We start from the raw sequence: 15,477 nt of genomic DNA, 5'->3' as shown, positions 1-15,477 counted from the left end.
GAAAAGGATCTCTGTACTTACTGGGAGATTCTCTCTAGTCTCAATCCCTGGATTGAGTATGCACCCCTCTGGGATCGAGATACTTGTGCCTGAGCTCTCCAATGCATTCATTTGGCCGAGGAGCATGGGGAGCAAGCCTTCCCTCTCGGCCTCACTTCTGCCTCATTGGCAATATACACCTGCTTGACCAGTGCTCCTGCTGGGGACCCTCCACCAGTCCCTAAGGTCCTACAGGCTACTCCTCTTTTAGAGGAGCCCCTACCTCCCTATTAGCCCCCCTCCACTGAGGAGAAAAGTAGTTTAGCCTCTGAGTTTGCGGCTGAGTGCGCAGAAACAAAACCAACCAAATTGCTAACTGCGCCATCAGCTCTGCTGCCAGAAAAAGCGGAAGTCTTTACTTCTGCATTCCCTGCCAGAGTTCAATGCCTCACCCCAGCCTCTCAGATGCCATTTTCTACCCCAGATTTAACTCCAACACATGTTCCTGCTGTAGACCCATGGGCCAGCCTATATGCCCCCATGTGTCTTTTTTCTTTCTTTCTATATGTCTGTCTGTCTTATCTATTTTTCTGTATCTCTTGCTTTCTCTCTCCCCACCCTTCTCTCTGAAATGATGCTGAAAGGACCCAGCCACAGCTCAGTGGCAGGGACTGCACCCTCTTCTAATGCAAGGGAGAGGTTATGCTTATGTTTTTCAGCCAATTATGATCCCAGGAACCCCCCAACCTGCTTGACAGGGTTTCTTAGGCACCAACTAAGTGGTTCAGTCTTCACCCATTGTAAAGCCAGCAGGCAGGGCCACGGCCAGAATCACAGCAGCCCAGCCCATGCAGGTTTGCATTGGATTCGGACAGTCGGTAAAGAAACAACGGAGCCAAGAACTGATGGGCTGTCATCTTTAATCCTAGCTTGCACCTGGCAGGCAAGTAAAAACACACACTGGGCTCCAAAACCCACTCACATTCAGTGCTCACAAAGCCACTGACTTATCCGAGTTTCCTAGAATCAAAGGTTTCTAGCTCACCAGCCTTATTCTCCTCAGTTCCCCATCTCCTTCCTTATCCCTGCATAAACTGTACAAACTGGCATCTCACTCAGCACTCCGCCATCTTGGCTGCTTCTCCTGCCTCTTTCTGCTCTCTGCTCTGCTCTCTCTGCTCTCTCATGCTAATCATCCCAGGAACCAAGAGCGCAAGTTCCTGCTCCGTCCCCATTTTATAGTGTAGAAATCCAAACCCTTAATCCAATATACAAAATAGGGAAGTCTCTAATATAAAGTCACTTCTCTGAGGCATGATTGGATTGTACCACCCCACATCAAAACGGGTGGGAAAGGCTTAATCCCCAAACCAAGCACCAGGCTACAAGGATTCTACCTGCCCACAGAGACACACATTAATATCACCTGGGCGACGGCCTCCTCGTGGGCAGCGCCGTCTTTAACAAAGTGAGCATAATATATTTTATCTGCCCAACACCCATTCAAAGCCATAGACCTGGCCTTCTCCACACTGACTACAACTGAGGGGAGGAGGTCCTCAGCTCTCCAGAAGAAGACCTCGCTGCCAGCGTGTGCGCCCCATCACCTGGGGGGATGTGGAGGCTTTGGTGGGGCGAGCCCAGAGAATTGCCCCTGATGGGCCCCCAGGCCCTGGTGCTCTGTTCTTGCTTATGTGTGCTATAATAACTGCTGATTCCCAGATGCAGGCTGCAGCAGCCCGGAGCTTGAGCCTGGCAGCGCAAGCTGGTGTTTTCAGTTCATCTTTGTAGGATGAGGAGAATTGGGCCAGAGTTGTGATTTGCAGACTCCAGCAGGTAAAAGGCAGAAGCTGCAGTGGGAGGATGAATGGAGGTGTTGGAAGCCAGGCTTGCATCGCCAAGTGGCTGCTGGAATGGCAGGGAGTGCCTGCTAAGCTGCTGGTGGGTTCACTGACATTTTGGGACATAGGGGTGAATGCCATTATGCTCTCCAGAGCAGAGATGGAAATGCTGACTGCCATTGCCACATGCCCCTCTTTGGGACAGTGTATGACCTGCCAGGATGGCAGGAATGAGGGGGGTGGCTGACGTCCCATGTGTGTGGACTGATTTCCAGAACTACAACTGGAGTGAGCACTGGCTCCTTTTTTGGATGGACTTACGGATTTTGAACAATGTGAAATGTCCTGATGGGGTTGGGGGCGGCTGCCATACCCTGCTCTGGGAAGCTTTTCCCGTGGCTAGAAAGAAGGCTGAGGACATTTTGTGCTTTTGGCAAAGTGCTCAGAGACTGGTGAAATGTAACTTTGTAATTGTTGAAATTGTATGATTTGTAATGTTGTAATTTGTGTAATGTGCCTTGCAAACCATATGCAGTACACAGTCCACAGCAAGCCATCCATTCTATGTTTGGATACTGGGACCTTTGTGGAAAGAGGGCATGCATGGACCTACATCCATTTTTTACAATCAAAATGGAACTGTGTTTAACTGCACCTAGAAGGTCTCTGTAACATGATGGGAGGGAAATGACATCCCAACCCCTAGGAGGAATCCCCTGTTTAAGAACCCCGTTCTATTTCCTAACTAGTCAAACATACAGACACTTGCCTCATTATTTAATCCAGCTAATCTATTAGCATATAGTATAATAGGTATTATAGTTGTTTTAGTTCTGCTAGGGTTCCGTTGCATAATATGTAGCATTCAGAAGCTACAACTACAGCAAGCTGTCATTCATCAAGTCCAATTGGCCTTAATTAAAAGAGAAGGGGGAACTGTGTGGAGCACAGAGCACATTCCTAGCAGCTGTGGCTGATGCAATGCTTTGAGAATTCTTCAGCTCCCAGAAGCCTCCTGGGTATAGCCAGGAAGGAAGCTCACCCTCTATAAGGAAGTGACTTAGCTCCAACCACGCAGCTCCCTGATCTTTTCAGCCATTGGCTATAAAGGACACACCATAACTCCCTATAGGCTAAACCTATGTATATAAGATAACTTACTTCCTGAATAAAGTAGATCTGCATCACTGAACATGGTCCCCAGAGTCGGGTCTTTGCGTCTCTGTCATCCTCACCCCCGGCAGGACTTCTCCACAATCTAAGTGTAATATACTCCTTAAATTCCAGGGTAAACATGAACACTTACTCACTTCGAAAACAACCTACATACCTATTTTCAATTGAAAAAGGCTATCAGAATATAAATAGGTAATTCTGAAGTTTTTTCTTTGAATTTATAGCCTCCCCACTTTTTTGAGTATATTATAGATCAGCAGTTCTCAACCTGTGGGTTGCTATCCTGGTGGGGGTCGAACGACCAAAACACAGGGGTCGCCTAAAGCCATTGGAAATATATATTTTATTTAAAAATGTATTGTATAATTAATATGTATTTTCTGATGGCTTTAGGCCACCCCTGTGTTTTGGTCGTTGGACCCCTGCTGGGGTCGCGACCCACAGGTTGAGAACCGCTGTTATAGATGAATAGTCAAATAAGGATTCAATCTATGAACACCTGTTTTGAAAGACATCTCATATGATCTAGCATCTCAATACGTAATGCAGAGTACTTGTCATTTACTGGCATTTTTCAGCGAAGAACCAACTTTATCAACACTCTGGAAAAAAGGCAAAGATTTACAGCAGCCAAGTGAACAGTAAATTAAGAGATGGTTCAGAAAACTTTAGAAAATTATTTCTTGTCCATAGCCTGCATCCTTTCTGGCTCAGTGGCAGTCTTGAATACAGCAGACACAATTTCAGTGTGAGAACTTGACTCCTCATTTTGGTGGTACAGAGAAGACCTTATTCTTGTGAATATCTGTGCTAAACTGAGGGCAACTTGAAGGACTGAGATAAGACACTCATTTCTGTTTTGTCTAAATGAGAAAGCAAATAAGAATAGAAAAGTAGAGAGCATCACTCGAAAACATTATAGAACCAATTAACCTGCAGCAATCTGAGGCAAAATATCACTACTGAGATACATAATAGTCCATCTAAAAACTCAGAGGAAAGCTGAGGGAGAGATTATTTAGTAGTTAGGGTAATCAAAACTCCTTTGTATAACAGGAAATTTAGAAGTCAACCCGCATACTAAGGAAGGGTGCATGCTCAGGAAAGACCTAAGATGCAACAACTACACATAGAGAATGCCAGGTGCATATTAGACTTATTGTGGCAGGATCAGTTTATAAATTATATAAATGTCTAACCACACAAGAAAAGAGAAAGACCTAAGAGATCTTAAGCTTTCCTTTTTTTCCTTCTTCTTCTTTTCCAGGTGAGAGGAGGTGAGATAGTGAGACAGACTTCCGCATGCACCCTGACCCAGATCTACTGACAACTCAAGTCTGGGGCCGGTGCTCTGCCCATCTGGGGCCAAGCTCCCAGCCAATCTATATTTAGCATCTGAGATGAAGGCGCTATACTGCCATCTTCAGCACACAGGGCTGATGCACTCAAACCAATCAAACCATGGCTGCAGGAGAGGAAGAGAGAGAAAAAAAAAGAGAAAGGGAGAAAGGGGAAGGGTAAAGAAGCAGATAGTCACTTCTCCTGTGTGCCCTGACAGGGAATTGAACCGGGGACATCTACATGCCAGGCCAAACTTCTACCACTGAACCAAGATCTTAAGCTTTCATTTCCTAGCTATTGAATAGATTTAGTGCAAGTCCAGAAAGTGCCAAAGAAGTGTGAAAAGAATAGGAGACATTTGTTCTGGTGGGCTTTTTTTCTTTCTTTGACATGCAAGGAACTACATGTAAAGATATAAACTGAACACAAGCTAAAGGAAGAGAGACTTACTGATGACAATATGCTTTATGAAATATGATGTTTCTGGATTTGTTAATTAAGTAGACGGAGGGACCCCTTTCATAATGTATATCAAATCAACACAATTTACACTCTGAATATATTATGATTTTATATGTCACTTACATACCAATAAAGCTAAAATATTAAAAAAGTAAAAGAAATTTTAAAAATGTCTTTTTCACAGATCTAGAACATCTATTCCAAAAATTTATATGGAACCAAAAAAGAACTTGAATAGTCTCAGCAATCTTGAAAATGAAGAACAAAGTGGGAGGTGTCACACTTCCTGATATTGTTATATTATAAGGCCATTATAAATAAAATAGCTTGGTGTTGGCATAAGAACAGGCACATATATCAATGGAATAGAATAGAGAACCCAGAAATAAACCCACACCTTTATGGTCAACTAAATTTGACAAAGGAGGCAAGAGTAACAACAAAGTCTCTTTAATAAATGGTGTTTGGAAAATTGGACTGGAACATGCAAAAAAAAAAAAAAACCCCCAAAAAAACAAAAAAAACTAAACCAACAACTTACACCATTCACAAAAAACAAAACAAAACAAAAAAACCCTCAAAATGGATAAAAGACTTAAATGTAAGTCTCAAAGTCATAAAAATCTTTGAAAAAAACATTGGCAGTAAACACTCTGAATCATTTTAGCAATATTTTCGCTGATATACCTCCACAAGCAAGTGAAAAAAAAGGACAAAATAAACAAGTATTTCACTCTAAAACTTTTGCACAACAAAAAATACCATTAACAAAATAAAAAATACAACCCGCACAATCGGAGAACATATTTGCCAATTGTCTGATAAGGGATTAATAACCAATTTTTATAAAGAATTTCTAAAACTCAACAGCAGGAAGATAAATAATGCAATTTAAGTATGGGCAAAGGACCTGACTAGACAATTCTACAAAGAGAACATACAGATGGCCAATAGGCATATAAAAAAGTGTTCAACAATCATCACTAATCATCAGGGAAATGCAAATTAAAACCACAATAAGCCTGACCAGGCCATAGAGCAATGGATAGAGTTTAGAACTGGGACATGGAGGACTCAGGTTCAAAACCCTGAGATTGCATACAGGCTTGAGCACGGACTCATCTGGTTTGAGCAAGGCTCACCAGCTTGAGTCCATGTTGCTGGCTTGAGCAAGGGATTACTTGCTCTGCTGTAGCCCCCAGACCAAGGCACATATGAGAAAGCAATCAATGAACATCTAAGTTGCTGCAACAAAGAATTGATGCTTCTCATCTCTCTCCCTTCTTGTCTGTCTGTCCCTTTCTCTGTCTCTCTGTCTCTGTCACACATACACATACACACACACACAAAAAACCTGCAATGAGATACCACCTAATACCTGTCAGAATGGCTCTCATTAACATATCAATGAGCAACAAGTGCTAGTGAGGGTGTAGAGAAAAGAGAACCCTTCCTGCACTGCTGGTCAGAATGCAGACTTGTGCAGCCACTGTGATAAACAGTATGGTATTTCCTCAAAAAATTGAAAATGGAACTGCGTTTTGACCCAGCTATCCCATTTTTAGGAATATATCTTAAGAATCCCAAAACACTGATTCAAAAGAAGAAATGCACCCCCCATGTTTCTTGCAACATTATTTACAATAGCCAAGATCTGGAATCAGCCCACATGTCCATCAGTGGACAAATGGGTAAAAAAAAGCAGTGGTACATATACAAAATAGAACACTATGCAGCCATGAAAAAGAAGGAAATCTTACCTTTTGTGATGGCATGGATGGACCTGGAGATTATTATGCTAAGTAAATTAAGCTAGGCAGAGAAAGACAATTATCATATGATCTCATGTATATGTAGAATCTAATAACTGAGTAATGGAAAAGAGGCAGAGGCAGGGTCATGGAAAGCAGAGGGATAGCTGTTAGAGGGATGGGGGTTGAGGGGATGAGGTTAGAGAAGTTGAGGGGATTAGTGAAATTATATATACATAACACATAGATACAGATAACAGGACAGCAAATCCCAGAGGAAGGGGGAAGCATTAGGGGGAGGGGACAAACGGGGTGCAATGGGAGGCATGCTGTTGGGGGTGAGGGTGTTATATTAAATGGAACACTTGAATCCATGTTAACATAATACATTTTTAAAAATTAATTAAAAAGTATTGTCTCTTCAAAAGCAGTTTGAAAATGTCACTAAACAAATTATGATGTAAATCTTTTAACAATTAAAAAACAATAAACCATGAGGAATGGGAAGAATCTGATTTGTGAGTTACCACATTATAATGTTCAAATTTCTAGTTTTTGCCTTTATTTTAATGTATTAATTACAAATTTCTATTAATATAATTTTTAATTAAGCCTTCATAATTGGCTTGCAAGATACCAATCTGTTCTTACATATGTAGGATAGACATCATCCCATGAGTCCATTATGTATTCATGTTAGGATGTGGAAATAGCTTTCTTTAAAAAACATTTTATGTTTTAAGAATAGTTTTAGATTCATAGAAAAATTAGGAAGGTAGGGAAGTTTACCATATATCCCTTGGCTCCATTAGCAACATCCTTCACCAGAGGTTACATTTATTATACTTGATGAACTTACATTGACACCTCATAATAATCCCAAGTCAGTAGCTTACTTCTGAGTTCGCTCCTGATGTTGTACGTTCTATGAACAAATATATTAATGTATAAATGACATGTATCCATCATAGTAACATACAGAGTATTTCTATTGCCTCAAAATCTGGTTTTCTACTATTCTTCTCTTCCCATCAATTTGACACTTGGTAATGCTGAACTTTTCATCATCTCCACAGTTTTGCTTTTTCAAAGAGTATGCAGCCTTTGAGATTCATTTCTTTCACTTAGATATATGCATTCAGGTTTTCTCCATGTATTTTAATGGCTTAATAATTCATTTATTGTTTAATGTTGAATAATACTTCTTTGTCTAGATGTACCACAGTTTATCGGTTCACCTACTGAAGGACATATTGGTTGCTCCCAAGTTTTGGCAGTTATGAATAAAGCTGCTATAAACAAGTGCATGTTCTTTGTAGATGTATGTTTTCAATTTCTTTTACTAAATACCAAGGACTATAATTGCTGAATTGTGTCTATAAGAATATGTTTGGTTTTGTAAGAAACTGCAGGCCTAGGCAGGTTGGCTCAGCAGTAGAGTGTCAGCTGCTGTGTGGCAGTCCCGAGTTTGATTCTTAGGGCACACAGGAGAAGCACCCATCTGCTTCCCCTTCCTCCGTCTCTCTCTCTCTCTCTCTCTCTCTCTCTGTCTCTCTCTGTCTCTCTCCCTCTCTCTCATTCTCTCCTGCAGCCATGGCTCGAATGGTTTGAGCAAAGTTGGCCCTGGGCACTGAGGATAGTTCCATGGCCTTGCCTCAGGTGCTAAAATAGCTTGGTTGTCAAGCAAAGGGGAAGCGGCTCAGACAGGTAGAGCATCGCCTGGTAAGGGGCTTGCTGGGTAGATTTGGGTCAGGGTGCATGCAGGAGTCTGTCTCTGCCTTGCTGCCTCTCACTTAATAAAAAAGAAAGTAAGGAAGAAAGAAAGGGAGGAAGGAAGGAAGGAAGGAAGGAAGGAAGGAAGGAAGGAAGGAAGGAAGGAAGGGAGGGAGGGAGGGAGGGAGGGAGGGAGGGAGGGAGGGAGAGAGAGAGGGAGAGAGAGAGGGAGAGAGAGAGAGAAGAAACTGTCGGACTGTCTTCCACAGTGGCTACACCATTTTGCATTTGTACCAGCAATGAATGAGACTTCTGTCATCACACATCCTCATCAGCATTTGGTGGTGTCAGTTTTTGGATTTTGGCTATTCTATCAGGTGTGTGGTAGCATGTAATCATTGTTTAAATTTTATTTGCCATATGTATATCTTCTTAGATGGGTTATCTTTGGCCCATTTAAATTTTTTTCTTTTATTTTTTTTTATTTATAGTTCATATCCTTATTATTTAGTATTAGTTTCAGGTATAAAGTATAGTGGTTAGACAATGATATACTTTACAAAGTGATTTCGGCCCATGTTTAAATTGGGTTGTTTGTTTTCTTTTTCTTGAGTTTTAAGAGTTCTTTTTTGAAGGGTAACAGTCCTTTATCAGGTGTGTCTTTTGCAAATATTTACTCCCTGTCTATGGCTTGTCTTCTCCTTATCTTGACATAATCATTTTCAGAGCAGAGTTTTAAATTTTAACCCTTTGAGTGATGTTTTTTCCATGCTTGCTGATCCCTGCGACTGAGTTTTTTTTTTTTTAATGAAATTAGTTACAGTTACAGTTTTATTAATTTAAAATCATGTTTGGTTGATAACCCAATTTATGGAAACAAGAAAAAGCCATTATTCATTTGGCTTTTTAATAATGTTGCCTTACCATTTTTAAAATAAAAATTTTTGTACAGTTGTACTCTGGATGGTCAGAAGGCATGAGAACATACAAGAACGTTTGTACTACTCAAAGGGTTATGGTAGTCTAGTTTATCAATTATTTCCTTACTGAATCACACATTTGGTATTTATACAGAAAGTCATCTCTATAGCCAAAGTTACTGATGTTTGTTTCCTGTTCTTTTCTAAGAATCTGTATTTTTGCATTTTACCACTAGGTCTGTGATCATTTTGAGTTCATTTTTGTGAAGGGGTAAGATCTGTGCCTGGATTTATCTTTCTTGACAATAAATATCCAGTTGTCCAAACACCATGTGTTGAAAAGATAATATTTCTTCCATTGTATGGTCTTTGCCCCTGTGTCTTATAATCAGTAGACTATATGTTAAGGTAGGAATTTTTTTTTTTTAACAAAATCTTTTTCAGAAATAGAACAAGATGAAATTTGAGAGTTTCTCAACTTAACTAATCCAAAGAAAATTACAACTGACTTATTTTGCTTAGGCATTTTGCAAGTCATTATAACATTTATTTATTAATTTATTTTACTTTATTTTAAAGAATTTATTGATTTATTTTTAGAGAGAGGAGAGAGAAAGTGAAGAGAGAAGTGGGAAGCATCAACTTGTATTAGTTGTTTCTTGTATGTGTCTTGACTGGGCAGGCCCAGGATTTCACACTGGAGACCTCGGCATTCCAGGTCCACCCTTTAGCCACTGTGTACCACAGGTCAGGCTCATTATAAAACTTAAAAAAAAAAGTGTAGTAAAATAGCACATTGGATAAAGATAGTCATGTTTTTCAAAGTCTAGAAGATGCGAATTGCTTTTCTTTGTCTAGTGGTATTTCCTCATCATTTGTTGTCTTTGTCCATTTCTTTTTATCGACTTCATTCCTTCCCTAAAGTTCACCATGTTCAAATTTTTAGAAGTATGAGATTTCCTCTTAAAAATGTATCTCATGCTATAATCTGATTCAATCCTTCTCATAAATGAATAAAAAAGATGAATGTAGGAAGGAAAGTGTATCCCAGGAAGTTAACTGAGGAAACCAGAAGAGGATATACCATACAATGCAAGCACAGAGGTCATTCTTTGATACTCACAAAGTCAGAAGACAAATTATATAGGAGGGAGGAAAACTTGGCTATATTTTGTTTTTAGATAGCTGTAAATCTCTGTCAAAATTTGATCACAAATGAGAGATATCTCACAATATGATCAGCTTGATAACATGAAAAGCCAAGAGAGAGCAGAATATATTACAAAACTTGGATCTCAGAAAGAAATATTTGCTGCAACACCAAACTTGAAATACACAGAACTAAAATTGCTACTTAATTTTATCCAACCAGTAATAATGTATAGTAGTACAATTTAAAATATTAACTGTAATATTAATTTGAGTATTGACTTAAAAATCACTAAGGTGCAAGCCCTGGCCGGTTGGCTCAGCGGTAGAGCGTCGGCCTAGCGTGCGGAGGACCCGGGTTCGATTCCCGGCCAGGGCACACAGGAGAAGCGCCCATTTGCTTCTCCACCCCTCCGCCGCACCTTCCTCTCTGTCTCTCTCTTCCCCTCCCGCAGCCAAGGCTCCATTGGAGCAAAGATGGCCCGGGCGCTGGGGATGGCTCTGTGGCCTCTGCCTCAGGTGCTAGAGTGGCTCTGGTCGCAACATGGCAACGCCCAGGATGGGCAGAGCATCTCCCCCTGCTGGGCAGAGCGTCGCCCCATGGTGGGCGTGTGGGATGGATCCCGGTCAGGCGCATGCAGGAGTCTGTCTGACTGTCTCTCCCCGTTTCCAGCTTCAGAAAAAAAAAAACAAAAACACTAAGGTGCAGTATTAAATTTAATCTTTAATTTTATAATCCTAATTATTGTATACACTACACTGTGAATTTAAAAAAATAACACAAAATATTGGCTATTTCCATGTCATTTACATATAGTGAGAGATGTTTCTTTGGAGTTTCTTTCTCTTTAAAAGTCTTTCCTCAAAGTAATATAAAAAAAACTTTTGTTTTTTATAATGTATTCTTATCTCAGCAAGACATAGATGAGAGAAAGACAGAAAAAAAGTTCATTTGATTAAACTATGCCATTTCTTTCAAAAGCAAGTTTTATTTAGAAAATGTTAATGTTGCTTTAAAAGATTTCAGTGCATTTATACATGTTTTAAATATGGACCACAAATTATTTTCTAGTATATCTTCAATAATTCTTCTTAATCAGTTCAGTTCTAAATTTTTAAAATCGAGTATGAGTTCATTTAAAGAAATGTTTTAGATACATTAATTTTTCTATGTGTTTTAAGACAGAGAATGGAGACAATATATAATTCTGTAGACATGTCTATTATTTTAAATCAGAATTTCACATTGATATAAATAGTGATAAATATTTAGGGTTGCTATGCTGGTCTTTTTTCCCATATATTATTAACCTTCTAAAAACTTCCACTCCTTTTTATTTGTATATTAAATGAAAGTTAATGACTGTATATGTCCTTTCCTGTTGTGATATTTAATAATGTGATGTATGTAATTCTTTAAACGTGTGATTATTTTCTTCATAATCAACTCAGAAGTCATACATAGTCTGAAACATTATTCCTGAAAATGAAGTTTCAATTCAAGTGTAAAATAAAAACGTTTAAAAACTAGTTCCTGGGTTTTTTATTTGTATCTGTTTTCTTATTTTCACCCTCAAGATAATTCCTATAAGTTGTAAGTGGAATCTAAAAAGCAAGGTCTTTGGAACCTTTTCTTGTCTTTAGGGACCATTTGGATGCCATTTAAGAAAAATCCATCAAAATGCAAATAGTACTTGGTAATAAACAAATAATCTGTTATATCCCTCAAATAAATGTAGACCAGAAGAGGCCCTGGCCGGTTGGCTCAGTGGTAGAGCATCAGCCCAGTGTGCAGAAGTCCCAGGTTTGATTCCCGGCCAGGGCACACAGGAGAAGCGCCCATCTGCTTCTCCACCCCTCCCCCTCTCCTTCCTCTCTGTCTCTCTCTTCCCCTCCCGCAGTGAGGCTCCATTGGAGCAAAGATGGCCCGGGCGCTGGGGATGGCTCCTTGGCCTTTGCCCCAGGTGCTAGAGTGGCTCTGGTCGCAACAGAGCTACGCCCGGGAGGGGCAGAGCATCGCCCCCTGGTGGGCAGAGCGTTGCCCCCTGGTGGGCGTGCTGGGTGGATCCCGGTTGGGCGCATGTGGGAATCTGACTGTCTCTTCCCGTTTCCAGCTTCAGAAAAATACAAAACAAAACAAAACAAAAAAAAATGTAGACCAGAAGAGAAAAAAGACTTTTATAAAAAAAAAAATTTTTGTCAAATATACATATAACCATTAAATTACATGATTAGTATATTTCTAATATAAAAATATTTAAAAATACTCTTTAGAGCAAATATTAAAAGTGAATCAAGGACTTTCATGTCTAAACATTTGATATAAATAATATGTCCAATTATGAGATGATTTGATTTACAGAAAGTATGCAATAGATATAATCAATATATATAAACAATAGTAAAAATTAAAAGCTGAAAGCTAGTTTCTAAAGAGATAAATAAAATTGAGAAGCCCCCCAATAACGTGGTAAAGCATAAAAGAAGATAAAAATTATAAATATCAAGAATTAAAAAGAGAATATGACAGCATATTATATTTTTTATTTGTATACTTTTCTCTATGAAGACAGCTGTGATTAGCTCCAGCCACCCCGCACCCTTGAACATGAGAGGTAGTAAATGAATGGATTGTAATACATAAGAATGTTTTACATTTTTAACTTATCTTTTTTTTATTAAAGATTTGTCTGTGAGCCAGATGCAGCCATCAAAAGAGCCACATCTGGCTCGCAAGCCATAGGTTCCCGACCCCTGATCTATATAATTAATTTAAAATATATAGATATTTAGTATTAAAAATTTATTATATTCTTATATTGCAGTCAGAGAACTTCCAAGAGACTCATCTGTAACAGGTTTCTTGCTCTTTTTGTTTCAGGTGGCCTGCTCTCTGGTGAACAACTGGTTTCTCCCTGAATTAATGGTCTTTAAGAACATTTCTCAAGTAGACTGTTCATACTTAGACATGTGTCAAGATGCCAATATTCATCTCCCTGCATATTTTCTGTGTTATCAGTCTCTAAAAATAATTCACACTCTGGGGACAGCAAGTTTTCTTTCTTTCTTTTTTTTTTTTTTACATGTTCATCTTGGTCTTAAATAATAACCAATAAAAACCCTATATTGGCTGTTTAGTCCACTCATTGGATAGGAACTAGAAGGTATTTCATCTTTCTACTGTTTCCATTTGTATTCATTTTTCTCATTTTTGGGGGAGGGAGGGCTACATTTATTAACAATTTCTAACTCAACAATTTCTACCTGTGTGCCATAGAATTTTTAAAACATTCAATACCTGACCTTTTATTCATGGGTGCAGAACTCTTTTGCTTTAGATGTTCTGTTTCTTTCTCTTTCCCTTTATCTCTCTATAAAAATCAGTAAGAAAATAACTTTTTTAAATGACAACAAATACAGCAATAGTTGTTCAGTGTAAATAAATCAATATTATATTTGTTTTTATCTGATTTCCAAAAATATACAATTTTTTTAGTTAGCTGGATTTTATAATTAGTTAATGTTTGCCATGAGATAAAAAAGATTGAAAAACACTGATCTAACTCATATATCAGGAAACCCTCAATTTCTGTGAAACTAAACTGCCACTGAAATCTTTTTTTTTCCAATTCGGTTCTGCTTATAACATATTATATGTCTCAAACAAATCAGTAATACTTTTTCTTTTATATCTTCTTATTCAATAAAAAGATCTTACTCAAATAGTTTTGGGGAATTCTTAAGGACCATAATAATAATTTGTTTTATTTGCCAATACTTTACACACTTAGAGAAAGTTTTCCTAAGGACATTTTTTTTATGTGAGTAGTGATTGCTTTTAAAAAATGTAAAACAATCTTTATGCTTGTGGTATAATCCATCCAAATGCTTTATCTTGTTTTTCTACAATAATTTGAAGGGTGTTGCAATGCAAACTGCAAACATATTTTATTTTCTTGTGAGCTAAATTCTACACAAGAATATTTTGCATTTTAAAAAATGCTAGTTTGCAAAAGTATGCTTCGAAATAAAATTCAAAGGCATTATTAAGTTTTCTTCTTTCAAAAACCTAGCGAGATAGGTTGTTTCACCTGATAATATTTACCTTACAATGCATGTATTAGTGTCAATTTACATTACTTTCTCGTTATAGTTTGTAAAATAAATTCACACACATTTGGTTTGTACTACTTTGTGAAGGTCAGAGGTTGTTCTTCAGTTTTCCCTTGTATACAGTATTGCCCACCTTGCTCTTCTAAATTATTAGAGAACAAAGTTAAATGAATTGCCCAAGGTAAAAGTCTACTAATAGGTGACAAATAATAGGTTTTCTTATTTAATGTTTACTTGTTTTTCTTACATGAAACATACTACAGGAAAAGTCAAAACTCCTTAAGTCATTCAAAGAGCTTTACAGTAGCTTCCTCCCTGTATGCCAGTCTTAGTCTCTGTTTAACCACATCCAATCTAACCAGATCGACAGCCCACTCCCAAATAGACCCACATAAAGTTTCTCCATGCCTCAATCTTTGTATATTTTCTTTCACTTCATTTAATTAATTTCATTCATGTTTTGCCCACCTACAATATCAAGGGCCATTTTATGCAAATCAGACTTTTTGAAGTTTTCCAAAACTATCCAAACTTTCTCTACTCTAAATGTATAGACCTCATTCTTATACAACTTAGCTGACAAGCCTACATTGTCTTTTATTATGTTCTTATATTCTTACTTAGTTGACATTATTGTTATTTATTTTTCTGGAACTTCTTTCTTTTCCTCAAAACTAGTCAGAAATTATTTTATTTAAACTATGAACTTGATACTTGTATGTGCCTTAAGATAATTCTAGGCATGACTAATTTCTTTCTTCTAAGCAGGAGACAAGAATAGAGCTAAATATGTAATTAGTGGTAGAAACTTAGAAGGAGTGAAGGAGTATCTGCAGCATATGTAATGATCTATGTAAAATTTCTCTAGAGTGCCCAGGGATTTGCATTGCTGAATAAACATTTTTGTATATTTTGTTTTTTAATTTAAATTTATATTTCAAATCACTTCTCAAATTTATTTATTAGAGATTTGATTATTTAAAAAATGTTTTAATCCTCAATAACATATATTTAAAAAAATAGAGCTATGTG

Source organism: Saccopteryx bilineata, chromosome 2 (genome assembly GCF_036850765.1).
Source record: "Saccopteryx bilineata isolate mSacBil1 chromosome 2, mSacBil1_pri_phased_curated, whole genome shotgun sequence".
NCBI classification, from domain to species: domain Eukaryota; kingdom Metazoa; phylum Chordata; class Mammalia; order Chiroptera; family Emballonuridae; genus Saccopteryx; species Saccopteryx bilineata.
This window is presented reverse-complemented; position numbering follows the sequence as displayed.